Raw genomic sequence first — 11629 nt, 5'->3', positions numbered from 1 at the left:
TTTGTTATCTCATGTTACTCATTTCCTCGATTCTGGTTGGAATTCATTTGTTGTACCAACCCTCGATCGATTACATTGATATCGACGTCCTTTACTTATTTGTCGACATTGGTTTCTCCCTCAACGTTTGGCTTATCCGGGAGATTTGTCTGCTTGCTTGCTACCTTCAGGCCATATTGATTGTGGGCTACTGAGGCGCTATTTTTCAATCACACAGACCGGGTTTGACTGTTCCGGCTGTGGCTTTAATCTTTGGTTTAGGCTGATCCACGCTTAGCCTTCGTTGTCAATACTCCACTCTCAGCTTCATTGAATTTCTCGTTAATAATGGGCTGTCCTGCTTGTTTCGTATTTTGACCATTCTTCCACCTCCGAGATCCCCTCCATCTTCTTCCCGTCACCACCTGCAACCGTCCTTTCCTAATCCATCCTTGTCGAACGCGTTGGGTAGTGCTCGTGACTACCATCTCCATGGGGCACACACTACTCTGGACTTCTACTTCCACTTCATGCAAAATCTCCTATGTTTAATAATTTTTTTTTCATTATATGTTATTTGCTTCTTTGTTCTACGTTTTGATGAGTTGATGTGTTAGCAGAGTGTATTTGTGTGAGAAAACCGGGTAGGGGATCTTCACCACACTTCCGAACCTGTAAAAGGGTTTTTCTTTCATAAATCATAAATAATACCGTAACTCAGAATCAGTTCAAAAAATATGCCTTTCGCATTCTTTATTTGACCATTCTTTAGTATCGGTATGATCGACTCAAAGTACCTTCGAGTTTAGAGATACATTCATTGGATCAGATCGCCTATGTCTATATTATGCTCCCTAGTTCAACAGCGATGGATACTCATCACTTTACTACCTTCCCTACTCAGAGCGTCGGCATCGTCCCTACTAATGGCAAAAGCTCTCTCTCTCTCTCTCTCTCTCTCTCTCTCTCTCTCTCTCTCTCTCTCTCTCTCTCTCTCTCAACATTGCTCTCTTTTGGTATCCCGAGTGTACAGGTGTACAGAATAAACATAGTAATGATGAATTGATATTACATACAGAAAATTCTTTTTTCCAACACTTCCTCTCAATTTATCATTCCTAAACTGCTAACTAATTTGCAAAATCGAGTTTTATGTAATGGTTTAGTAAACAAATCTGCAATCTGTTCTTCACTTTTAATATATTCCAGCATCATTTTCTTCTCTTTAATCAGGTTTCTCATATACATATATTTAATATCGATGTGTTTGCTTCGTTGATGCTCTCTTGGCTCTCCTGCTATTCTAATACAGGGTTTGTTATCCTCGTATATAGTGAACGGGACAAATTGTATCCCAACTTCACGCAATATACCCGACATCCATACACCTTCTTTAGAAGCATAGCAAAGCGAAACCAACTCAGCCTCTGTAGAAGAAAGCATCACGAGCTGTTGCCTCTTGCTGCTCCATGACACGATGTTTCCGTACACCGTAAAAGCATATCCCGAATTAGACCGATGTTCCTCAACGTCATTTGCGAAGTCAGCATCCGCATAACCCTTAAGTGGCACGTCGTCTTTATCTTGATGATATAGCAAACGAAAAGATATCGTCCCCTTAAGGTATCGAAGAATCCTCTTCAACCCAATCCAGTGTTCCTCACTTGGACAGCTCTGAAATTGACTCAAAATATTTACAGCAATGGTTATATCAGGTCTAGACATCAGGGATAAATATTGCAAACAACCCAGAAGTTCCTTATATGGTTCATTAGTTAAGTTTCCTGACTTCACCCATTTACAATTTGCATCCATAGGAGTGGCAACTGATTTACAATCGGCCATTCCAAATCTGTTCAATATTTTCGCAATATAAGTCGACTGAAATAATTCTAATGATCCCTTTTCAATATTTCGCGTACATTCTAGCCCTAGGAAAGTTTGTAACTGTCCCAGATCCTTCATTTTAAATATTTTAGAAAGATTGTTTTTAATGCAATTGACATTTTCGGTATTACTTCCAAAAATAAGAATATCGTCAAATTATAATAGAATGAATAACCTTTTTTCAAAACAAGCATACAGGCAAGTATCACTGTTAAGCTGTTTGAAACCAAATTTAGAGATAATTTCAGTGCAATGAGGATTCCAACTTCTACCCGCTTGTTTTAAACCATACAAACTCTTATTTAGTTTACATATTTTTGGGTTTTCATTCTTGGCTCGAGGTAAATTCATAAATATTTCTTCTTCCAAATTCCCATATAGGAAGGCAGTTTTTACGTCCATTTGATGAATTAACCAGTTTTTCTTCACGGCAATTGCCAGCATAGTCCTAACCGTAGTCATTTTCGCAGCTGGCGCAAAAGTTTCCGAATAATCTAACCCTGGCCTTTGTGAGCAACCTTTAGCAACAAGTCGAGCTTTGTACCGTGGTAAACCATCTTCATTTTTGATGCTGAACACCCACATGGAATTGATAGCTTTTCTTCCCTTAGGAAGCCCACTAACCAATGTCCACGTGTTGTTATCATCCAAAGCCATAAGCTCTTCATTCTGTTACTGGCTGGCATATGGCCAGCCTTTGAAAAGCCCCTAGTCCCTGGTCAAGCCACGGGGACCGTCTGGGGTGGACTCTCACGGTCTCTTCTCTGGCTAGCTCGATCGTGAAAGCACGAAGACTTTCAGGGTCGGCTCCGGGTCTACTTTGGGATCAAGAGTTCGGATAGTAGTGATTGAAAGGCTATTCCTCACTTTAATCTTATGTATTACTCACAATTGGTGTGTGTGTGTGTATCGGGATGCACTCGTCTGCACGTGGTCGGCCGACCTGCTGCTGCTGCTACTGGTGGGTATTGGCTGAATGTGCGCTGTACTGCTCGTTGCTGCTGTGGGTGACTGCTTTTGCGTTGATAACTTCGGAGGGTCTCCCGCTCTTGACTGCATACAACTCCGAAAGCGGGAAAAGGGCCGCGAGTGCGGTTATACGGTGATCCAATTAGCGAGTAGGGATCGACTCTTGGTCCTTCTGGGAGATATTGTGTTGCCGCGGGTTTACTCCAAAGGCGTAGCTTGGAAAGGGCTCTAGCCCGTCGCAGCTCCGAACTTGAATGCGTGCGACCTCGAAAGCTGGAGAGCGTCCGCGGGTGCGGTTATGTTTAATTAGTCGGTCAAAGCCCGACGCTTTGCTTTCCGTAGTCCGGAATCAGTCGGAAATTTAATGGGTCCTACCGTGGTTTTGGAGAAGCTTGGGGTTAGGTCACAATATTTCTCACTTGTTGTAGTTAAATTTTTATCTTCATTTACCTGACTGCTATGGTTGAAGCACGTCCAATATACTTCGGCTTGAACTACCGGCTATTTAATTTTTACTTTTAAAATCAAACTTGCTAATATCGATTCTTTTATTAGCGACCGTTCACGTTGGTTGTCTAGATGATAAGACCTTGGCTTTAATAATTTACCCAGCTTCTCCCCACGGATGTTCTCTAGAATGTTTTTAGGTGCATAGTGCAGCAATTTTCGTGCAGTGCATTTGTGGTGTGTATAATGTCTGTTTTAGTACAATTATTTGAACTGCTCGTTATACATATTACTACGGAGTTTTTAATTTTAGTTTATTTTATCCCAAATTTTAATTATTTCTAGTTCTCTGAAAATTTTTAACCTATTAGACTATAATCGATTTTACAATTAACAACAATATAATATTATAGATGATATCAATAATAATTACCTAATAAACGCATGCCCAACCTAACACGTATATACATGAAATTCACCATGAACGCTAGTATGACTGATTTTTTTTGATTTTTGCTTCTCCTATAAGGGCTTCATAGGGTGTACGATTCGAAACGGTAACACTACCTCACACTCCCCCGTAATAAATTAATTACGATTAGTAATTAATTTATTGGTAAAACTTTGTTGTAGTAAACGATGGCCCAGGGTTGAGTTTTGCCTTTATGCAATACTCGACTTTTAAAAGAGTTAGTATTTTAGCGCAAAGTTAACTAAATAAACATTTTTGACATGCTTTAGCCAAAAGTTATTTACTGGCGCCTTTACCCTTTTACATCTATTAATTGACCTTGACTACCTTCCAATAATCTCAACTGATTAATTGAGAGGAAGGGATCGATCACTCTCTTTAGAACTTGCGGCGACTTATCTCTGATAACGATCTCATTTCAATTGCTTGCTGCCACCGTTGTAGGTCGAAACAAAGACTAGAACTGCGATATATAAAAGATGGATGGCGTAATTTTGTTGTGAAAATTAATTAGAATTGAAGATTTTGTGATATGAAGTTAATGGGATTATAGTGTCGCTTCCTGATAGCATAATGAAGAGGAACCGGTTAAAAATCTTCTATGCAGCATATGAAATACGTTTGTCAGTTTTGTTCTCATCCTTTGGTGTTATTCTATATGTGCTAATTATGCTTTCAGATAGCAAGCGTCAATAATCGGAGATGAATACTGTTCTATTTGATCATTACGCTGTGATCAGCAATTGATAATTTTATCAGAATCGCGGGCTCTCTCTTATTTGGCTCGATAAACGAATCGGTCGTGTCACAAAATATACCCGACGAAGAGAAAAACAACAAAAAATTGGTTCTACAAGCTTGAACAATTTTCGCCAATGAAGACGATTACAAAATTGAACTAGTAGCGCTCCGGGAAGAAATTATTAATCAATATTCCCCGGTTTGAGATCAGCCGAAGAAAATATTACCACGTATTTCTCGCTCTCATCGGTCAATTCATAAGAACTTGTCCCCCGCCTCGCCGTGATCGTACATGGGACGTATGCCGGGCCCAACTTTGCGTTGTATGAGTCGCCTGCAGAAGATTGACTGAAATTTCGCTTGTACACTCTTTGTCCCACATAATAGACCGGGGCAGTTTTGCGAGATCGAAGGCTATAAGTCCGGCTGCTCTTCTCGTATGCCTTCTCGAGATTTTTCATAACGATATTGTATATAGTGCTATCAATGTGTGATTTCTTTTCTGTTCTTTCTTTTTCAACATTGTCCATTTGAAAAAAAGATCAAGAAGAACCAGCAGATGTGTGTTCCCAGTTTTACTTCGTGGCAATGATTGGATGAAATCTATAGAAAGAATTTGGAATGGTTTCGTTATTATTCGTGGTTGCCCCATAGCGGGGTGCTGAGAGACGTTTGATGGTTTGAACTCTTTACAGGCTTGACATTTCTGCACGTATTTCTTAATGACCGTCGCCATGTTCGGCCAGCAATAGCGCTGCCGCACTTTGTCTAACATTTTTTCATAACCCATGTGAAAAGCCTGATCATGTTCCTTTTGGAGAATCTCACTACGGAGATCCTCAGGAACGCAGAGCTTCCACTCGTACCGATAATCAAGAACATCAGTTTTTGACGGTACAAACTTAAACAGTTTCCCATTTTCAATTTTGAAATCTAAATTGGTCTCTGGGGATATTTTCACCCTATGCATTAGTCCGGTGTACCAATCATCAGTCAACTCCCCAATAGCAATCGATTCAACTGCTCGAGATAGAGCATCGGGTATAATGTTGTCCTTCCCGCGTCTATGCTTTATCTCTATGTCGTAGCCCTGGAGCTCAATGCTCCATCTACTTAAGCGAGATGAGGTTCTCCACTTGCCCTTCATTATATGGGTGAATGCCGAAGCATCGGTTATCACGACGAAATGGGTGCCTTCTATGTATGGGCGAAACTTCTCTATTGCCGAAAGTACTGCCAAGCCTTCCTTTTCGGACGCAGCATAAGCTTGCTGAGCCGGTGATAGTTTTTGCGAGAAATACGCAACAATTTTCTCTCCGTCTGCGTGCTGTTGTGTTAAAACTGCCGCTATCGCTTGCGTCAGTTTGTATCTGGAAAGGCAGCTCAAAATTGGGATTGCATAGCACTGGAGCAGCAATCAAACTCTCTTTGATTTTAATAAAAGCTTCTTCAGCTTCTTCGCTCCACATGATAGACTTTGGCTTTTTTCCGAAGTAGATTCGTAAGAGGTGCGCTGGTTTCGCTAAAGAAGGCAATAAAACGCCTATAATAATTTGCCATCCCCAAAAATCGACGCAAAGCACGAATTGAGGAAGGCCGCTCATAATTTATTATGGGTTCTATTCTCTCGGGATTAGGTCGAAGACCTTCGCGAGAGAGTATATACCCTAGGTAAGGAAGTTCAGTGACACAAAATTTCGATTTATCGATATTAATCGATAAATTGGCAGCTTTCAATCGCTTCGCCACTTCTCGCAAACTACGAAGGTGAGCCTCGAATGTGTCGCTTACCACGACTATATCGTCGAGGTACACGAACACATTCGGCTGAAGTTCACCATGTCCCAGTACCTCATCCATCAGACGAGCTAAACTGGCTGGGCTGTTAACAAGTCCGAAAGGTAACCTGGTGAATTGAAATAGCCCTCTTCCCAACACTGAAAAGGCCGTATACCTACGCGACTCCGGTTTAAGAGGTATCTGCAAGAAAGCTTTAGTTAAATCTATCGTTGTCAGATACCTGTTTGCACCTAAGCGGCTGAGGATACGGTCTTGGTGTGGGAGAGGGTAGGCATCCCTTCGCGTTCGATCATTGAGACGGCGCGCATCTAAACATAGACGCACCTCCCCGGTAGGTTTGACCACTGGGACTGTGCTCAACGACCAGTCACTGTTACTTCTTTCGATTACATCCTGAGATAAAAGTTTGTCAATTTCTTTGTTGACTTTTTTCTGAATTTCTGGGGACGTGGGATACGGGTTGATTCGAATAGGAGGGGCGGTCGCATACTCCTCTTTGAGTTCGATTTTATGAGAAATCAGTGGTGTGACATCTAATCTCTCACCATCCACTGCTATTTTAAACATGGCTTTTACCACTTCCAGTTCTGCTTTTTGCTCTGCGCTTAGCCCATCGCTACCATCCTCCCTCCCAACTTCTACTTCATCAAACTTGATTTCGCTCCCATCAATCATACGGTCTTCTGTATCAACAGTCGGTTTTATATGAAAAGCCTTCCAGAAGTCTCCGTAGCCTAGAATAAGCCTACGGTGAAGTTCTGGTGCTACTAATGTTGGCACAATTTTAGTTCGGTTGTTGAATGTAACAGGAAGATTTACATAACCTTTCACCGGGACAATGCTACCATCAGCCGTTTTTACCGTAGCTAACGTACTGAAAAGTTTTAATTTTGTTGCTTTTAAAAGCTTTTCTGCACCAATACCCAGAACCGATCGCTGAGCTCCACTATCTAAAAGCCCGATCAATTCAGTGCCCATAATAGACACCCTCGCAAAAGGTCTATTGTTCCCCTGAACGTCAACGAAACATTCTTCTACTTCTGGTTTAGTGCTGTAATCACTCGCGGAAACGGGTAGGAAACCGTGAGTCAATAAATTGGATTCGGTCTGATTAATATTGGAAGGATAGGAAAGAGTCGCTTCAGCTTCCTTCCCTAAACTGAACTCTCGGCGTTTTTTTGACAGAACGGACACGTACTAGTGAAAACGTCTGCAAACCCACAAAGTCGACAGAACTTTTGCTTTTCGACTGGACATTCCACGTAATGGTGCCCAAGTTTTCGACAGTTATAACAGGTGCCAATGGGTGGGCGAACATACTGTTGAACCAATGTGCTTAACGTGCTTTTGCACGACCCTTCCATAGCTTCCTCTTTACCTTCATCCTTTTTCCTTTCAATTTTACTAGACGGTTCCTTCCCATCTCGTCTTTCCTGCTCTACCTTTCCTTGTTCCCCCTTAGCTTTACCGAGGTCTCTTTTGGTATTAGTAAATACTCGTGTATTATTTCCACTATTACCCGAACCGTTCTTCGGTTTAGGCTGACCCGAAACTTCTACTTCGCTGACCTGGTTGTAGCGGTGTTGATTCGAGCTTTCCGAAGTTCTTTGGTAAAGATTTGCGTTATTCTCGTCTACAATCCTACCATATTTTCTAAGTTTACTCAGAGATTTGATATTCGCTCCCGTGAGAGCATTTTTATAATCGTGGCGCATGTTCCGCCAGATTACATTGAACTTTCGCTTATCCGAAATCGATTTTGTCATAGATTGAAAAATCTTTTGCATCTCGTGGAAGTAGTCCGCAAACTTTTCCCCTCTAGCCTGACGACGATTAGTTGCCTGGACTTCGAGTTGGAAATCTAAGTCTGGAGGAAGAAACTCACGTTTCAATTCCTTCTTCAATTGTGACCAATTCCTAAAGTCTCTATTTTCCATACCCTCAATGTACCAGTCTTTGGCACGTCCGGTAAATAAGTGAATAGCAGACCGGAAAAGTTCATGATCAGTCACATTTTCAGACGTACACCTCATTTTAACTTCTTTCAAAAATTCTGCTAGCTTTCGCCCACAATCTTTTCCATCATATTTCAGTCTCCATTCAAATATAGGTATTCTCTTCATAGGTTCCCTCTTAGTCCTACTATACTTCTTGTTCTTTTTCCGATGTTTTCTTCTCAGTCGTTCCTCAGCTGAGTCTGATGAGCTTTCAGAGCTTGAGCATGAGAACTGGGAAGAAGTCATCGTTTCGGTTGATGAACCCTCATCTGATGAATTCGAACTAAACTTTACAATCTTTCTCGTTTTCTGTTCGAATTTGTTCACTTTCTTCTGGTTAGCACCACCACTTTCCGATGACGAGCTTTCAAAAGCTTCAATCGGTTTTTTCTTCCTCTTTTTCTCTCCTCGACTTCTAACTTTCGACAAATTAACTTTTTCAGATTCCGAAGCATCAGTGTTAGATGTTGGGCCTGTTTCAATCATTGTCCTATCCCTTTCGAGACCAGAATATTCTAAAGCAAACGCCTGGTTGTTCTGTTCACTTGTAGTGGGAACGGTTGGTACCTCACCCGTTTCCCCCCCCCCCCCCCCGGGAGTCTCAGAATTCAATTTCGCGTTTAATTCCAACAACAGTCGTTTCAATTTCTCTTTTCTCTCAATATTTAGCTCTAATTCTCTTTTCCTCTCTTTTTCGATTTCCAGTTCTTGCTCTCGTCTTATTTTCTCTTCCGCAGACGTGCGTAAAACAAAATCTTTAAACGCTTTGATAAGGTGTCCCGCATTATCAATTTTGCCCTCCTCAAATTCAGTTAATTTATCCAAAATTTTCATCAGCTCTTTTCATTGAAGATTCTAGTTCATTTCTTCTATATTCAATTGATTTGGGCTTTGCCCCCCCTACGGCTCCACCACTCGTCAAACCTTCATCGTCTAGCGCGGCTACTGTCTCATTTAGAATTTCTATCTCACTTCTGACTTCCTCTAAAGCTTGAGAAATATTTGGGTTAACTGGCTCCACTAGAGCACTGCCCTCTGCGAGAGCGGATGGCAGTGGGAAATGTTTCTCGAATATTTTATCAATTTGCTTTTCAATCAATCTGACCTGTGATTTGTATTTGCGCGCGTCCATAGCCATTGACAAATGAAGTACTCTAACCTGGTAATGAATCATTCTCGTTTTTAGCTTTTCAATTTGCCTCGCATCAACTTTCGGGTGATCTAACAGCCCACCGATGACCGTGAGTCTTGAATTCATCATAGCGATCTCTTCGGCGGCTGATCTCCACGTTCTTGCAAAAGCGGTGAATACCAATCCCATTTCTCTTTCCTCTTTCATCCTGTCTTTTAATTTCCTACGCTTAACACTTTCATGATCCGTTTCGCGGAATATAATATTGCGGATCAGAAGTTCATGCTCTACCTCTTCGTTCGTGAGATGGTTCACGTCCATGTTCTTGTACAAGGTTTGTAAACTCATCATTATATTATTATTTATGTATATTTGCAAAATAAAGAATAATTTAACAAAAGATCACTGAATCCAAATTTTTTTTAATTCGCAGTCCCAATTAGAAAATTGTTTACTGGAACTCTGTGTAGTCAAGACCCATTAATCGATAACTTTAAATCCAAATAATATTTATCTCCCGAGCAATTATTTAGCTAACTTTCACTTAAATTCTAGCTCTAATAAGTGTTCGCGCACTAGTAAGCAAACGAATAGCACAAGTTTAGTTACTGGGGAAAGTTTGTTTCGTGACACCGTTTTTCAGCTTAACCCTTTTGCGTTCAGTCAGAGATTTTGGAAAATATTACTATTTTACTAATTCCTCCTACACTCCGTGTGTTCAAAAACTACCTTTTTGAACCCTTGATCGTTTTTCGACTATTTAGTTGGGCGCCAATTGTTACTGGCTGGCATATGGCCAGCCTTTGAAAAGCCCCTAGTCCCTGGTCAAGCCACGGGAACCGTCTGGGGTGGACTCTCACGGTCTCTTCTCTGGCTAGCTCGATCGTGAAAGCACGAAGACTTTCAGGGTCGGCTCCGGGTCTACTTTGGGATCAAGAGTTCGGATAGTAGTGATTGAAAGGCTATTCCTCACTTTAATCTTATGTATTACTCACAATTGGTGTGTGTGTGGGTGTGTGTATCGGGATGCACTCGTCTGCACGTGGTCGGCCGACCTGCTGCTGCTGCTACTGGTGGGTATTGGCTGAATGTGCGCTGTACTGCTCGTTGCTGCTGTGGGTGACTGCTTTTGCGTTGATAACTTCGGAGGGTCTCCCGCCCTTGACTGCATACGACTCCGAAAGCGGGAAAAGGGCCGCGAGTGCGGTTATACGGTGATCCAATTAGCGAGTAGGGATCGACTCTTGGTCCTTCTGGGAGATATTGTATTGCCGCGGGTTTACTCCAAAGGCGTAGCTTGGAAAGGGCTCTAACCCGTTGCAGCTCCGAACTTGAATGCGTGCGACCTCGAAAGCTGGAGAGCGTCCGCGGGTGCGGTTATGTTTAATTAGTCGGTCAAAGCCCGACGCTTTGTTTTCCGTAGTCCGGAATCAGTCGGAAATTTAATGGGTCCTAGCGTGGTTTTGGAGAAGCTTGGGGTTAGGTCACAATATTTCTCACTTGTTGTAGTTAAATTTTTATCTTCATTTACCTGACTGCTATGGTTGAAGCACGTCCAATATACTTCGGCTTGAACTACCGGCTATTTAATTTTTACTTTTAAAACCAAACTTGCTAATATCGATTCTTTTATTAGCGACCGTTCACGTTGGTTGTCTAGATGATAAGACCTTGGCTTTAATAATTTACCCAGCTTCTCCCCACGGATGTTCTCTAGAATGTTTTTAGGTGCATAGTGCAGCAATTTTCGTGCAGTGCATTTGTGGTGTGTATAATGTCTGTTTTAGTACAATTATTTGAACTGCTCGTTATAAATATTACTACGGAGTTTTTAATTTTAGTTTATTTTTTCCCTAATTTTAATTATTTCTAGTTCTCTGACAATTTTTAACCTATTAGACTATAATCGATTTTACAATTAACAACAATATAATATTATAGATGATATCAATAATAATTAACTAATAAACGCATGCCCAACCTAACACGTATATACATGAAATTCACCATGAACGCTAGTATGACTGCTTTTTTGATTTTTGCTTCTCCTATAAGGGCTTCATAGGGTGTACGATTCGAAACGGCAACAATTCATTGCTTGTTCCCATTTGTGCCAATCGTCACGTTGCATTAATTCATCAATTCGTTGTGGTACCTCTTCAGAATTATGAGACATAACAAAACTAGTTTCAAAATTATTCAGCC

The sequence above is a fragment of the Topomyia yanbarensis genome, chromosome 1, assembly GCF_030247195.1.
Source record: "Topomyia yanbarensis strain Yona2022 chromosome 1, ASM3024719v1, whole genome shotgun sequence".
Lineage (NCBI taxonomy): Eukaryota > Metazoa > Arthropoda > Insecta > Diptera > Culicidae > Topomyia > Topomyia yanbarensis.
Note: the sequence above shows the minus strand (reverse complement) of the source record.